Below are 17,207 nucleotides of genomic sequence, written 5' to 3'. Positions count from 1 at the left end.
CGTATTCCAAACGCGCTCCGCACCCTCATTTCAGAAGAGGTCGCCCAAGTTGTCCCTTCCGCACACCATCAGGCGCCTGCAGCCGCGAATCTCAACTCTGCGCTGGCAGTGCAGTCTGTCGCCCCGCCTCTCACCTATGCGCAGCCAGTCCTGCCTGTGGCCGCGCCTCTCACGTACGCGCAGGCAGTACGCAGGCCTCCACAGGCGTCGTTCGCGACCCAGTCCCAACCGCTGCCACCGGCAACCCATGCTGCATCTTGGACCACACCGCGAGCTAATCCTTGGAGGACACCTGACAATCGACCTATCTGTTATTCTTGCTGCACTCCCGGACACGTCGCCCGATATTGCCGCCGTCGCCCTCAAGCGTTCGGCGACGCCTCGCGGCCCTTCCAGTACGGCAGCCAGCCATTTCGCCAATACGCCGCTCCTTCCCCCCAACCGTACGCTCGTGCTGACATCCCAGAATTTCCTTCACGTCGCTCGCCATCCCCTCGCCGACGCTCGCTCTCCCCAATGCGTCGGCGACCCGCACCACCTGACCAGGAAAACTGAACGTCGCAGTTCAAGAGGCAAGAACTGCGCCCCATTCGAACTGTCTAAGTCCTCGCGCCTCTCCTGCTAACGTGGTCGAAATTTGTGTAGAAGGTGTTCCTGCATTCGCTCTTGTGGATACCGGCGCAGCCCTTTCTGTGATAGCCGCCAAACTGTGCCGTTCGCTGCGCAAGGTGACCACGCCGCTTTCTGGACTGTCGCTTCGTACGGCAAGCGCGCAGCACGTCACTCCGCACGCAGCCTGTACTGTACGTGTGCTTATTCACGGCATTGTTTACATCGTCGAGTGTATTGTCCTTCCCACCTGCTCACATGACGTCATCCTCGGATGGGACTTCTTATCCAGCCATAAAGCCGTGATCGACTGCGCACGCGCCGAAGTTGAATTTTCCCCTTGTGACGCGCCCTTGGACGAAGATTGCGACCGCCCTTCTAAACTTACCGTGCGCGAGGACACAGATACTCCACCTGGCTCCTTCGCCCTCGTACCTGTCTCTTGCGATGCCATTACTGATGCAACGGTCCTCTTCACACCGTCCGACGTCTTCATGAGCCGTAAATCTCTCCCACTACCCTTCGCGACGCTTGACATGGCTGGCGGCTGCAGCAACATATACTTTTACAATCCCCTCTGTGCGCCTATTACGTTGCTCGTTGGCGAATGCCTTGGCTTCGTGGAACTCCTCGACTCTTCGTCTTTGGTTGACGTCCCCGGAGATTCTTTTGATGTCGACTCCGGCCAACCGTCTTCGATGTCCGCGCTTGAGGAAACGTCCAGGGATGCGTTCTCGAATGCCATCGCCGATACCCCGCACCTCCACCAATTGTGAGAAGGTTTATTGGTGGCGCCTAATGCGAAGGCACAGCGACCGGGAACGGCGAGGCAGCCCGAAGCACTGTCCAAACGGACGCCAGCAATCAACAGCGCGAGCGGAGACGAGCCGCGTGATGGCGATGCGGCTGTGCCGCGAGGCGCGTCTTCTTCTTCACAATAAGATATTTTACCTGTCTCTTGATACGGGTTCTATGTCGGCATAGAACCCGTAAACGTTGGTACGGTGGAAAGTTGGTACGGTGATTCCACGTTACAAATCAAGTGCCAAGTATTCCTCACTTAAGTACAGCACGACTCCACTAACTACAATCCCTTGCAAAATTTTAGAACGCATCTTGTTTTTCCGTATCGCTAGTTTTCTTGGATCCATGCCTCCCTTTTCACGAATGCACAACACGGCTCCAGAAAGACTTACTCACGAAGAACACAAATGGTGTCGTTGTTAACAACGCTAACAAAATTAAGTTTCCTAAGCCGGAACTTCTTTTTGTCTTTTTTCTTCCTCTAAACTGATGCTCTATAAGACCTTAATAGGAACACAAGTGGAATACACAATGTCTGTTTGGTATCCTGGTCAAAAACTGCTAATACGTTACCTTGTAATGTTCCAGAATAACTTATTTCTAATAATAATGGAAATGAAGCATAACCGCAATGAAATCCAAACTTAACTTACCCTTTATTGCATCGCGTCTCAAACGCCATTTCTTCACCCTTTCTTCACAAAAAAGTTCATCACCCTCAGCTACACAGCGAATTGATTTTGTCACCGCAATTCATATTTAGAACGTTAGATCACGCTAAGAAGATCGGCATATAATGGCCGCTATAACGTAAAGCTATTCCAAACTTTTCTATTCCGATTGTGCAATCAGCCCTTCATGATTGGTCAAAAAATTTTCGGGCCACCGGCCACTTCGTCTGTCTCTCACGCGACGTCAAGAAAATTGCGAAAACGTCCCATCTGATATGATGTGCGCATACTGATTAAGCAAGATTAGACCGAACGAACGCAAAATAATTATTTCTGATTCGACGGTTGATCAAACGTTTTTGGGCTACGCCCACTTAGCCTCTCTTTAACGCGACGTCACAAAACCGCGAGAACTCACTGCGTCAAAGTGACGTGTACGTGTTAAAGGCGCATTAATATGCCGAACAAAACTGAAGTTTTTTTCTGAATAGCCGGAGACTGTCCTGTTTCGAAAGGAATAGAAGATGGCTGCCCGACAATTGCTCTGACACTAGCTAGTCGGAGCGGACGGAGAGCATGAATTTATTTGCGCATAATAATCGAGCCCTTTCGGCGCATATAAGACATCCCTTTACCAATTCTTCTTTCCTTAGGAACCGTTCTGGCGGCATTTTTAACGTTTCGTTGCACGCCGCCGCGATTTTCGACTAGCCACCGCAAGCTAAGGGGAATCGGATCAATCGCAGACGCCGGCACCACCCTCTTCAACCAGTTATCTATTTTCACTGTGTTAGCTCGGCCCCATCGAAACCCTCTCCACTTGAGCGTGCACCTCGTCTCCTGTCGGCAAATTCCATAAGAAAATCTGCTCAATGTAGGCAATGCTATTTGCTTCGAAAGCGAGAAATGTGACCTCTTATAAACGAGGAGCGCTTTTGATTGGGCTTTTCAAACAATGCCTGATGCTTATGTCGGTGGTTACGTAAATTTGACGTCAGGAGATTGGAATAAAAACAGATTGGAGTAGTATTACGTTATAGGGCCCCATATTGCAGAACGAACTTCCTTTCTATTTGATACCTTCAATGTATTTCTGTTGAATGTATGCAGGAAAATTACAATGATTCAAAACCATAACTACTTTAAAAATGCCTTAGCTAACATTGTACGAATAGTATCCACTCCCGTACTAGTTTCCTTTTCCCGTATTAATAGGTCATGTTCATTGTTCTTTTTAGAATGCGCTAGCTAATATTATACATATAAGATTGATTTGATAAATAAATTTCCTTTTTTACCGGTTTGTGTCTTTTTGTTTACTACTCTCATATGTAATGCTTTGGATCTGAGCATATCACAAGTAAAAATAAATAAAAATTAGGCACAATAACAAAAGAAAACGCGCAATTACGCATAGCGATACGCGAGGCCATGGTCTCAAGATCTTGTTCAATGTGAACGGTTTTCTATCTAACTGATTTTGAACTGTGCAGAGGTGATGCCTTTCATTTTCAAAAGATGGACAGTAGCACAGTTGATGTTCTATAGTCTTCTCGACACCGCAGGCATTGCCCTCGGCACCAACAGCCATTTCAGTCACACATATATTCACTGGTGAATGCGACGCCCAAGCGTAAGCCGCACAGCATCGTTTCCTCATTTTGCGAAAGCCTGCAGGTAACAGCCGCAGTTGCGTACATGAGTCGAGGGAGTGCAATCGATGCTGGGTGAATTCAGGTGTGTGCCTCTTTTCCAATGTCATACGGTGCGCTAGCTTGCTTAAGTGCGCGGAAGTCTATTAGGGACGGATAATGGAGGAACCTTTCTTTTGGTGTGCTCATGCGTGTACGTAGAGGAGTTGTGAGTGTGTAGCGAGGAGGAGACAGCCCCTGTGGGGAAGGTAGTGAAGGCGAGGGAGAAACCGCGGTGGCCGCGCAGCCATTCATCAAACGCCCGTAACTTTGCTATAGGCTCCTCAACCATGTCCAGGCGGCGCCACAGGCGCTGCTGAGATAAAGTACCTTGATAATTTGAGAGTATCGCCACTCTTTGAACTCTGCCACCATCGCGCTACCTCCTCGTCTCCTCCTCGACCCTTGCGCGTCCCATCCGCGGGAATCAGTTTCGCGCCCCTTTTTCTGCGCGATGATTGCTCTCCCTGCCGTTGCCCTTGGAAACGCGCGGATCTTGCGTTTAGCAAGATTGGCGCACAACTCGTTCACAAAATGGCGCACAGCTCGTTGGCGCCGTTTTTCTCCTTAGGTCGGCTGTCTCAGCGCCGTGAAAGTTGTGCGCTGTGTTTCTTGCGGTGTTGTGCTAGCGCTATGCCATGCTGTAGCGCATATAACTGCAGCAAGAAGCCTGAAGATGGTTATGCAGCTTTTATGATACCACAACGAAATCGTGATGGCTTCTGCAAGAAGTAGTGACTGCATAACATTGGCCGAAAGAACTTTGTTCCGACAAAGAAGAGTGTTCTTCGCGAGGTAAGGCGCTTTTCTTATTACTCGTACTAAAACATCCCCTAATGTTTCATTTTTTTTCATTCTTCCGGCATGCTCATCAGTCAATTTGTGCGCTGCAGAGAAATGGGGTGGTCATTCTGAATATTCTGCTGGGGCTCCATAACCTCGCACGTCATCAACTGCTATTCAGTCGGAAATGCAGCACTATAGATTCTACTTTCCGCGGTGAACAATTATGTAAGAAGATACAGCCTCTCGATCACACTTTTCGTGATTGTTAGGATCACTGAAAATCGAAATAGTGGCTTGTAGAGGAGCATTCTTTCGAGCTTACTTCGGTGTGTGCGTCAGTCACTTATATACAATGAATGCAGGCCCTGAAAAAAATAGCTGCAAGTATACCCGTGGCGTTGAGGGTGATGAGTACTAGTTAGTCTACATTGCGTTTTTAATGCGTAAGCCTTCTTTGGCGAGTACCCCAGCCCCGTCACGAGAAAAGTGTAATCCCTTGTATGGGCACAAGAATGCGTAATTTGCCAACTTAAGATATTTAATCGTTATAATAGTATCAATGCAGATAGCTTTATACACGGTAAGGAACATAAACCACCCAAAAATACATAGAAAGAGAATACCCATAGAAATACACAAGGCTGAGAAAATGCATGGACAAGGTTTTAGTAGGGATGGCTCAACTTGAAATTCGAGGTTGGGCCAACTGAAACTTGGGGATAAGCCAAGTTGAAGTTAGGATAAGCCAACTAAAACTTGGTGGTGGGCCGACTTGAAATTTGGGGATGAGCCAACTTAAATTTGGCAGTGGGCCAACTAACATTTGGGGGTATGATTACGCATACTTAGACAACTTCAGTGTAGTTTTTGCATTATTTCTCAGTTCTTGAATTTGCTTTGAATTGGGCTACCATGCACGCATGAATGGGGGACGATTATTATTTGGTTTTCTCATGAATACAGGCAATGTGCAGCAGGGGCGTAGCCAAGGGAGGTCTTAAGGGGCTTCAGCCCTCCACCCCGAAATTTTTTCGTATTGTTATGCACCGCCGACCAAAACAACCCCCGGCACCGCAAATAATTCTGGATTTTGTTTAGAATGCCTCTTTCACGCTGGAAAAGACATTTCGCCACGAACATAGCGAACTCGGGCTGGATTTCGGGTCAGCGCCCATGCACCTGGAATCACATAATTCAAGGCGTCCCAGGCATCCGAGCACAAAGTTTCAAGGGCGTTTTGATGGCGAGTGGGCTCGTCGCGGCATCTCGCAGAGGCGGCGGAATCTACGGAGCACATGGTTTTGAATTCCGAAACATTATGGCTATGAAGTTCTCATAAACTCTTGATGCGAAAATGCACTGATATTTCCAAAGTTCTGCTTTAGATATTCAATTGCGTAACTTTGTAGGTTTAATGTTCTTGTAAATATTTGCTGCAAAAGGTGCACTAACTTTTCTAAAGTCGTACATCGAATAATACAATGATACAAGCCAAATCAGCCCATTATCAGACAAGTTGACAAAGCGCGCAGCGAGGTCCGATGCGACGAAGCGTCGTGGTGGTTCATTTGCGCCGTCATGTCACAGAAAAGAATATCAACATTCTTTCACCTGCGCCAAAACATCCATGTTAAGACACTAAAGCCAGCAAAGTTAACTACGGTTCTCATTTTTTTCTACTTTGACTTTTATTCGCGAGGATACATTGAGCCGCTTCAATTTTCTTGTTTTCGGTACCCGCGGGCTGCCAGAGCCACCCAGAGCTTGTTCGCTTTTCTCTGGCCGAGTGGATTTTGGCCTGGCAGAGTTTTCGATGCTTTCTGGCTAGCAGACGAGAAAAAGAAACAATGGTGGCTCGCCGTCATCACTGTGGGGACTCGACGGATTGCAACGCGTTTGTGTGAGGGCTCAACTTTATTTCGATATTATCGCAGCCTCTCCGGAAAGCCTTTTGTATCGCCGGTGTAGGATACCGAGCACTATGCGTACGGTTCTCTCTGGAAGCATCTAACGTTTTATTCGATATGGCTTTGGTAGCCACATTGGGTGCCCAAAGTAGGCATTCGATTGTGGCCAACATGCTTCCCTTTGCGTTTCTTCATTTTGGTGCCCCCGCCACGCGCGCGCGCGCGCACACACACACACACACACACACGCACACACACACACAAAAAGGACATCCCCATAATAGAAAAAGAAGGACATTGTTGCGGCTCAGCAAATTGTCGCACGGTTAAAGTTTGTATTTGTTACTTCTTCTTTCACGGAAACTAACGCGCTACGGGACTCTTCAGTTGTCGGATACTCTTATTATAATATTGCGATAGCAATTATATGAACACTCCAGGTGAATTCATGCCGTCGCCGTGGCCGTTAGGTTCCGTATAAAATCCAAGGGCGATAACATCGCCTGCGCGCGCCGTATGCTGTATGTGCGAGTGAAAGCGTTGGGAGGGGGATGGGTTGGCATGGGTGAGCCGACGATCGTGGCTCAGTCTTCTGTGCGCAAGGGAGAAAAGCCCGGTGGAAGCGCGCCGCCTTCCGTCGCGCGCGATACATCAGGGAGTGGGGTGGGAGCGGGCGTTAGGATTCTGTGATCTGTGAATTTGTGGTTGCGAAAAATGTTTATTGTCTTGTTTGACGCATTATATACATTGAGTTCTGCTTAGATTCGTAGATTTATTGGAGAATAATGCGTATATTTAAACATCGTTGCGAGCTTTTTTGTAAACAAGCAGTGAACTTTGTTTCCAGTGACACTTTTTTTTGTGCCCTTTATCAAGCTGTATCTTCGCATTTTTAACGCATATTTTGCATAACTCCTGCTTTTTATATGTGCTCTCTGTTGCAATTATATTTTCGGTGCAATTACAATACACGACCGGTGACAGCTTCTCCTGCGCAATACGTTGGAACGAAGGACAGCGTCATTGAAATTTGTCCCTGGCCATTGCATACGTACAAAACTCTAAACAAGCTTCTTAAATGACATAATTTCATTACAATATTTGTCCTCAACTTTTTCATTATATGGCCTTTACGGTTTTCATATCAGTGGCATGCACTGCCTTGCTGGTTTCAAACTGATATAGTTTTAAAGTTCGCGTGATATTTTCTTTACATAGAGAAAAAACATGAAACAATTGATATAAGTTATTTCTGGCCCATGTTTTGGGACGCAGAAATATATTCTTTTATCAAAAAATGCATATTTTACATGTCTCGACACTGCGTAGAGTTCAAGAATTCGTTTGCAGCATCTTTGGCAATGGCAAAACAGTTATTATTAATCTATTTGATACCTCGACAAATTCTTTGAGCAGGAGGGCGAGCTGCAACGTGAGCCAAACGTCCCCCCCCCCCCCGCTCCCACTCCGAACGAAATTTCTGGCTACGCCACTGATGTGCAGGAGGCGTTCACATGATCGCGCACGCTTGCTCGAACTGAAATCGCGCAGACATCCTATTTAGTTCAGAGACAACAGTGCAAAAGCTATTTTTACGTTGAGAAGACAAATACATGGACGGACGATGCACTCGCGACTAATTCTTTATAAGAAGGTGCACTGAATATAATACGTGTGGTGGACATGCGCGCACAGCCAAGAAAAAAAATCCAAACACAGAGGGATATGCCACAAGCACTACTAGATCAGATGCACAAAGTAAATTATCGCATTATCACGTGGCAGAAACAAATTCCTAGAGCATAGAACTCGCCCGAAAGCTCCTTTTACATCACTATTCTCCATATATACAAGTTTAAAAAGAAACCAACCTCCTCATAAACGTTACCTTCAGCATTCTCGATGCTGCCTTCACCATATTTCAAAATGTTCGACACCACTGGGGCGCGAAAGTGGCCCAAAATCATTCGCCTCCATCGAATATTGCGGCCCCTCCGGGGGAGCCACAAAGAAAAAGCGTGCCGTGCGCAGCGCGTGCAGCCGGCGCGCGAGGAGAATCGAGGAGGAAAGCGCCGAGGGGAGGAGTGTGTCGCTACTTTCAAGTTATCAAGGGGTTTTATGCTGAGCGGCGTCGCCTGCGGGAGCAAATGAAGATGTCGCTAGACGGCATGATCACGTCTATGGTCACGTAGGCGAGTTGTGTTCGTGTGTACGCACTCCGATATTTTTGTCTCCTGCGCATTTGTTTGCACAAGTCTTTCGTTCAATGCAAAAAGCAAAAAAAGAAGCAAGAGATGCATCGAAAACACTGAGGGCCGATACACGCCAGTGAAATTCTACATATCTCCGGGCAGGTATTTCAAGAAAGAGAGGAGAGAAGCGTGAACCACTACTGCTGTTGGCAAAGTCAAGTAAGTAGCGCTTGTTCGCATGCCAAATTTTTATCCGTGTTGTGCAGTCATTGGAGTGGGTTCTCGCGTATTAATTGGAATCCGTTATTAAAGGGGACACTGGGGCTCGTGGCCTCGGCTGGAGGCCACCGCTCGGCGCCGGTGAAAGCTTTGTGCAGGTGCACAATGAGTGGCGCGAGCGGTGCTCGTGTCCGTCTCTGCCGGGGCTATGTTACGCACACCCGTGAGCAAAAGTCTACGGAACAGGGATTGCGCGATAACACTCATTTTCCCCTCTGTCTGTGACTGCAACTTGAAACGAAAGACTGCAGGCAAAACTTGGGATTACGAATATTATAGTGCACTCGTCAGTTGCCGTTTGTGCGCGTTAATTACGAAGAAATTCTGTTTTTTTACGGCGACCCTGTGGCCCGTATACTTTTGCCCACGGTTCTGCTTCAGACAAACATCGAAATGTGAACGGCGGAGCGCGTGACTTTTGTACAGTCTGCATCGCCGAGCGCCGACCTTTTTGACAATGCGAGATCGAGGCCAGCGCTCGGTGACGGATTCTCAAGCGATAATGTGCGCCGCTGAATCGAGGTAGCGAGATGCCACGGCGGCAATGTCCAGCAAAAACAGTCGTTAGCGTGCCGTTGGCGAGCTTTCCTTGTCCTATAGTATACCTCTGTCACACAGACACTTTGGGTCGCGATCGAGTCTGATCCGGATCGGGTGCTTATACGCGATCACTTTCGACCACAATTTTACATGATCCAGTCCTGCAGATACAAGTCCTGCATAACGGCCTCGCTATAACGTCCTCAATTTAGCCCAGACCACCACATATAAGCGTACTTTCAAGCAAGAACATGCGTGACGAAACGCGGTCGACCCACTGGTCGCAGCTGGATGCGGCCAGTTCACAAACGAAGTGTGTATATGCAGCCATGTTTATATGTAACCCTGGTAATTTGGCGGCCAAACAGCGCGCCTAGGCTTTCAGAGAGCGTTACAAAGCAAAACGCGTAAGGAGCGGAGAGGGAAATGCTGTATGCCTTGAGGAATGCGGTCTCATAAGAGAAAGAAAAGCTAAATATAGACTAAGAAAGGAACTGAACTTGAATTGAGTTCTGGGGTTTTAAGAGCCAAAACAATGATTTGATTATCGGGCACGCCGCAGGATTAATTTTGACCGTCAGGGGTTTAATCAGGGGATCTTTAACGCATCCCCAATGCACGGGACACGGGCTTTTTTGGATTTCGCCCCCGTCGAAATACTGCCGCAATTTGATCCTGCGACCTCGTGTTTAGCATCGCAAAACCACTGCCGCTAAGCCTCCGCGGCGGGTAACCAAGAAAGCAGTCGTCGCCTCTGCGCGTTACTTTGAGTAATCATCAGACGGCGGAGAGGAGGAAAGACTGCGCCGGTCATTAAGGAACATAAACATGGCGTGAGCGGGCGGAAGAGTCGATTGCTTTCGGTGGCAATTACCGTCATTTCTTTGTACCGGCGACGTTATTCGACCGTGTTCGTGTTGTGTAGTCATCTGGCGGAATTGATGAACACTCTCGGTGATGTTCCATACCACCGATGTTACCGGAAATAGCGCGAAGGCAGTGCGACTTCGACGACTCTTGTGAGTGCGACAGCCACACAAGGGCGACGAGCGGCGGCGGGTCATGTGCGCTGTACCAGGCGTTGCGCAGGTGCGCGTGCTGTGCAGCTGTGAACCAGTGTCGATTCGGTAGGTCGATTTTTCCTGCCCACACGCTAAGCTTAGCAAATGCTTAATTTTTGGCATTGCATTACTATGAGCCAGCTAATCTCGGTGATTAGCTGGCTCACAATAATAATCATAACCTAATCATAATCTCGGAGGTAACTCATTTCGGTGATTCAACCATATGAACGTGTACGAATGCGGACACGTTATGCATGGAAACTTTAGCATGTAAACTAGTTATAATTTCAGGGGTGTTTCCGTTTTTGTTTCCTCCAATTTCAGTATTGCTGGCGATTTCTTTCTTGCGTAGCGAGGCGGCCTAATCATTGAAATTTCTTGCACGAATTCTCATTAATGCATACATTTTATAGCACCGCTAGTAATACCGTATAGATCGTTCTAACGATGAAACCTGCCGTTCTATTTCATTAAATTCGTTGCACTTCGTAGTTAAAGTTTGTAGAACGACGGTTATATTTTGAACTATTTTCTGGTGCGTTACTCACTTTCCTCTTTATATTGTGTGGGTTTGCGTAGGTTTCTCGCTTTCCTGTTCAATGCGTCGCGTTCACTGAACTTCAAAGCCCAATTTAGCTCAAAGCTTGTTTGACGCGCAAATAATCATAACAAATCAATAACTCCGACGACGCAGCAGCTCCGACGTGTCGGTTCGCGCTAGAAGAAGAATTTGCCACAGTATTTATTTTTATTGCGATAGGAACTATATAGGCACCCCAGACGCATTTATGCCGTCGCCATGGCCGTTATGTTCCATATAAAATCCGAGCGCGATAACATCGTCGCCGCGCGCCGTATTCTGCATGCGCGAGTGAAAGCGCACGACGGTGAACCAACGATAGTGGCTTAAATCTCCCGCGGGCACAAGGAAGGAAAGCGGCGAGGAAGCGCGCCGTCTTCCGTCGCGCGGAAGGCACCGCGTAGAGGGGAGGGTTCCACCCCGGCGGCGACTGCGTATGGCGCGGCCGCGCGGACCTTATCTTCAAAGCGTTCTGTGATGGGGACAGAGTGCGCAGAGTGCTAATAGCTTCGTGCGCGCTGTGTTGTCGCCGCTTAGTTAGCGTTGAAACGAGTGGCAGCACAAAGGGTCAATTCGCTCGCTGCTGCTGCTGCGCTTTCTCACGCCAGTGTTCTCACAGCGAGTGTGCGCAGTCATAGAGTACGATGTGTTCAAGTTTGCTTGTGCGCGCGTGACACCATGTTTGCTTATTTAGTTAGTACGCGAATGTTTAGAAGTTTACACGGCCGATAAACGCTATTCTTACTTCGTTTAGCTGCCTACTAATTTGCTATCGCAATCGATGCTCCGCCTTTCGGGTGAAACCCCGACTTTTTTTAATGAGAGACATAACACCAGGCCCTAGTATTGCAGCGCAGTTTCGAGAAAAAAAAAAAAAAAACGAGTTGTATAACGGAAAAAGAAACACCTGTTTCAGCTTGAAACTATGCTTCTGCTAAACGGAAGAAAAGAAAGTCGAAAGTTTGCGTGAACTTTCTAAGAAAAACACCCCTTGGTTTCTCGCATTGACGACAGATCGACTGCATGGTTAAAGTGAACAATTCGCAGTAGTTTACCACTGGCCTTACGTCAATATTGTTCGCAAGACTGATACAGCACGAATAGAGTGTCATTGCCCATTTTAAGCAAGTTAGATACACTGTGCATCGTAAAAGAAACCATCCACGACATTTTCACCAGGTCATATGGGCAACAAATTCGCGCTACAGTAACCTGTGTTTTTGTCGAAAGTAGCGACGTTCCTCATCCACAGATGCTTCCAAGACATTTCTCGCCCTTTTGAAATTGTATAGCACCGAGAAGACGCTCGTTTTGCGGCGTGGGATTCTCGCTGACGTATACCGACTGGTCAGGGCTTGTGAACTCAGGTATCGAGGTTAACAGTTTACTTTTTTTTTAGGGGGGGGGGCGCAGCTAGAAACATGTCACCTTTGTTACCTAGTCGCAAATGTAACAAGTTCATATTCTTGTCAGTCCTCTTTGATGCACTGTGCGCGATGTCGATGTCAGGGTCGAGCAGAGCGAGACGGCAAGCCTCAGCTACTTTCTTTTTGCCCTACATGTCGCATGCTCTTTCTTTCACAGTGGCTGGCAAGCCTTTGATCTCTACACTTTGGATCCGGCTGCACTGCTCGAGCTTTCGAGCTTAGGGATAGGCCCTTCAGCTTTCGCCACTTTCTCTGTTAGGTGCTGATCTTCCTTTCTTTAAGAAATGGCAAGCTTCGCTGACCTTCTTTCAGGTCGGAAACGAGCTATTGAAGCTGATTTACGGCCGTCTTCAATTTATCAGCATAGTCAGAGCGGTACTGGAGGCTCTGTCATGCATGACTCTGATCTCGTCTCGCATTTTCTTCTGAAGTCATTGAACGCCGTGGTTAGTTCAGCTGCGTCAGAACTCGTGTCACGTACTGCACCAAACAGCAAGACATTGTGCTGAGAAAGGTTAGTGTTCAGTCGGCAGCGGCTCCAACCTGCACCTTAGTCGCAGTGTTTGGGCTGTGGCACTGCCGACTGGTGAAAGGGAACTCGCTCTGACGCAATTTGTACGCCAGCACGGAGACGTGTCGATGACGTCAGGGACGTTGGCTATGTAATGGTCATCAGCAGGCGACGAGCCAACTGATACGTTTTCAGGCTTCTTGCCCCAGCGCAGATGTCCACATCAGGCCCACTTGCAGCAGCTCAGGAATCATGGGAGAGCAAAATGAGTAACACAGTAAATGGTAGTAACTGGACTGCGCCACTGCCATTTAGGTTATCGACGAGACCCCTCAGGCTTGTCTCTGGTGTTAAATTACAGCATCGCGAGGCGTGCGCAAAACACGAACTAAAAGCGAGGGTGTCTCATGATTGCGTGGCACCCATGTAGGGAGATCCTACAAGCGGTCCGTCGATATAGTGACGAGGGTACAAACCCATTAACCGCGAAAATTGCATTTAAATTGACAATTTAAATTTTCGATTAATCTTTTCATTTCTTTATTGCTATTAATTTCTACAAGACTAATCAGTCGGATTCAAGTAGGCGAAAGAGAGTCGGGGTACTTCACTTGACCTTAAATCACCAAGGTACTTGTGGTAACGCTGTATCGCCTACATTATCATGTGCATCTCGTCTAGACATAAGTCCGTACATCGAAGCCCTTCGCTCTTCAGGGATACTGGTGCACTCAGAGAAATAATGGTGCTTGTAACCGCGCATCAAAGAGGAAGCGCGCAATGGCGACGCGGGCTATCATATCTCTCATTGCCGCGCTTGAATTCGAGCAGGCGCCTTACGAAACCAGCAGACCCGCTCACATCTTGCTGAAACTCTTAGTCACCCAAGGTTGACCAAGTTAACAGTGCAGAGGCATAAAAGGACAGCAAACGGGACGAAGACAAGTGCAGACTTCCAACGGAAGGTTAAGTATTAATGTGATATATATATATATATATATATATATATATATATATATATATATATATATATATATTATGCATTAATCATGCATTATCAATATCGCCTCTCGCTCCTCTCTTTTGTTTTATTGGCATAATAAAAAGGAGATGCTACAGGCATGCGGCGCCAGGGTACTCGTCTCAATAATGATTGCTTTTCTATATGGTGCTATAATGGGGCGCTATAACGTAAAACTTTTCCAAACTTTTTGTATTTCAGTTCTGCAATCAGCCTTGCGCGGTTATTCAAAAAATTTTGGACCACCCCCACTTCACCTGTCTGTCACGCGACGTCACGAAAACCGCGATAGCTCCCCATCTGATATGACGTGTCCGCACTGAATATGCATGATTTGACCGGAGAAAAGAAAAATAGTTATTTCTGATTCGACTCCTTTTCGCCATTAGTCCTCGGCTATTGGTCAAAAGTTTTCGGGCTGCACCCACTTCACCTGCCTGTCACGCGACGTCACAAAACCACAAAGGCTCACCGCGACAAAGTGACGTGTACGCGTTAAAGATGCATTAATATTCCGAACAAAACTGTTTTTTTTTTAATAGCCGCAGGCTGCCGCGTTCAGAAAGGAATAAAAGATGGCTGTCTCCGATCGTTCATGCACTGGCTACTAGCACCTGCCGGAGAGCATGGGTTCATTTGCGTATAATAAGGCCTTTTGAGTGGCCGCGTAACGTTTTCGAGCCCTTTCGGCACGCTTACGACCTCGTTCTACAAACTCTTCTTTGCTGAGGATCCCTTTTAGCGACATTCTTAAGCTTCCGTTGCATGCCGCCGCGATTTTTGACCAGCCACCGCAAGCTAAGTAAGGGAAAGCGGACCAGTTGCAAACGCCGGCACCACCCTCATAATCTGGTTATCGATTTTCAATGCAGTGGCTCGGCCCCATCGAATCCGTCTCCACTTGAGCATGCTCCTCGCCTCTTGTCAGCCAATTAGATAAGACAAGCAGCTCAGGGTGGGCAATGTTATTAGTTTTTCAAGCAAGCAAAAGTGATCCCCATGAACGAGGAGAGCGTTTGATCAGTCTGTTCAGACAACCCTGCGGGTGATCGCCCGATGCTTGCGTCGGCGGTTACGCAAATCTGGCATCAGGAGATTGGAATAAAAGCATATTGGAATACGTTTATATTATAGGGCCCCTGTACTGTGGTACTCTTGCACACGTGGCATATACTGTGGCTTATACATGTGAAGTACTGTGCGTAAATCGTGCACGCACACTGCGTATGTGCGAAACATGCACTCTTCCACGTAACAGTATTCCTCTTCTCCTTGCCCGAAGCGGCTGTGCATGGATGGCTTTCTACTGTATGCATGCGCCTTATTGCCGCGCCATTTACGCTGCTTCTGTGAATGCGCAGGTGCGGTCGTACCTGTGTTGATGAATTAAAGCGCTTAGTTCTGACCATGGTCTGCAGCTACACGTTTATGCCCTTGTCGGAATTTCCGCTGTTCACTTACTAAGAAGAACTACCAACTGCTATATAGCCCAATTAGCCACCCTGGCTGGTGTGGCGGACACCTAAGGTAACAAAAACAACAACTGATGATCCTTGCTCCAGAGCTCACTGGAAATGTTCACGGGGGTACATATCCGAAACTTCTTTTATGAATAGACGCAGTGATAAATTTATTCACATATGCGTTAGTGTACAAATATATATATATATATATATATATATATATATATATATATATATATATATATATATATATATATATATATATATATATATATATATATATATATATATATATATACACAGAATTGCAGATGCTCATCCTTCGTTGTCGTAGGGATGACTGTACAAGTTTTGATAGATTTTCTCGTTTTGTGCATATCTTCAACCCGAACACTTCCCTTCAAACCGAGCTTTCGCGTCTCAGGTTCCTTTGCCTTTTTTTCTGCAGTAACAGAGTGAGTCCGGGGTCATAATGAACCTGAGTGCTGTAAGATTAGGTGGATTTATGGCGTCCATGCACGTTTTGGGAACCACTGTATTTCCTACTGCTGCCGCTGGATTTCGAGCCCAAGGTTGCACGTCCCCACTTTGAACCTTGATTCGCAAGTGCAACTGCTGCCTACATGTATGATGGACAGTCAATGCTTTTTTCTTGTCTTTTTTTATCTGACAGCCGTGTGCGAGGAATGTGGTTAGCCTGCCTCTCTTCGTGAGTTTATTAAAGCGTCGGGGAGAGTAAAAACAGAAAGCCAGTGTTTGGGGTTAAAAAGAAATTTCAGGACTCTTAGTTCTGAACCAAAGTAGGTTAAGAGCTGCGGCCGCTGTGTGACATAGAAACAGTGAAAGTTGGGACAAATTGATTTGCAAGTATTTGTAATTGGAATGTGTATTAGCGTGCGGTCGCCGATCTGCATAGCTTAGTCCTCTAGCTCAGTCCAGCTTTCCGTGATAGTTAGCGAGTTCCTACTTGATTGTCATCCGTACGCTTTCTTGCAGCACAACCTGCAGCGCTCCGTTGAATTCTTCGCCGTGGGTGCAGCCAACGCTCCTGACGGAGTCTTGCAGGGTTGTCACACACGTCGCTGAAGCATAAACCGAAGCTTAGCCACGAGAAGCCGAATCATGTAGAGGCAGAGAGAGAGAGAGAGAGAGAGAGAGAGAGAGAGAGAGAGAGAGAGAGAGAGAGAGAGGTGCCTATTAACCTAAAAAAAAGAAAAATCTTCATATACTAAAAGGCAATCCCAGTGGTTCTTCCGGCGATGTGCCTAGATTAGGTGAATTATTTCGCTCCTTAATAGATAGATCAGCAAGCTGTCGAATATAGCTTTGCGCTGTTCAGGGGTCGATGCGCTAAGAAGTCATGAAATATTTATAAAACCGATTTGACGCGCCCGAGCGATAACACACGAGTGAAGGGAGCATATATGCTGGCGTATACTGCCTGAAGCAACGCCAGTCCAAGGTAATGGCAAGTTCGAGTCGTTTGCGACGACACGTACGGCTAAAAAAACTATTTCTATGCAATGAAATGGTGGCACTACCCGTCACTGTTCGGTGTGTTTCGCTGTAAGGCTGACAGATGGCGCCACCACTCCCTTGTAGTGACATCGCGAGCTTCATCTTTCGATATCGAGAAGCAATCTCAGGAAGACGGCCTAACGT

The 17,207-nt window shown here is 47.2% G+C and overlaps 1 protein-coding gene across 2 annotated transcripts in view; it reads left to right on the top strand.

Moving 5' to 3' along the window:
- Positions 1 to 8,751: 8,751 nt before the first annotated feature.
- Positions 8,752 to 17,207, top strand: part of LOC126541529 (solute carrier family 22 member 7-like) — a 59,660-nt gene continuing 51,204 nt past the window's right edge. The window contains exon 1 of one of the 2 annotated variants that reach the window (XM_050188328.3): positions 8,752 to 8,879. The gene's annotated coding sequence lies outside the window, so the exon portion shown is untranslated. The remainder of the gene's footprint in view (positions 8,880 to 17,207) is intronic. The other variant, XM_050188327.3, reaches the window with a different exon arrangement.

This window comes from Dermacentor andersoni, chromosome 2, assembly GCF_023375885.2.
Source record: "Dermacentor andersoni chromosome 2, qqDerAnde1_hic_scaffold, whole genome shotgun sequence".
Lineage (NCBI taxonomy): Eukaryota > Metazoa > Arthropoda > Arachnida > Ixodida > Ixodidae > Dermacentor > Dermacentor andersoni.
The sequence above is the reverse complement of the archived record's forward strand: the minus strand, read 5'-3'. Positions and strand labels throughout refer to the sequence as shown.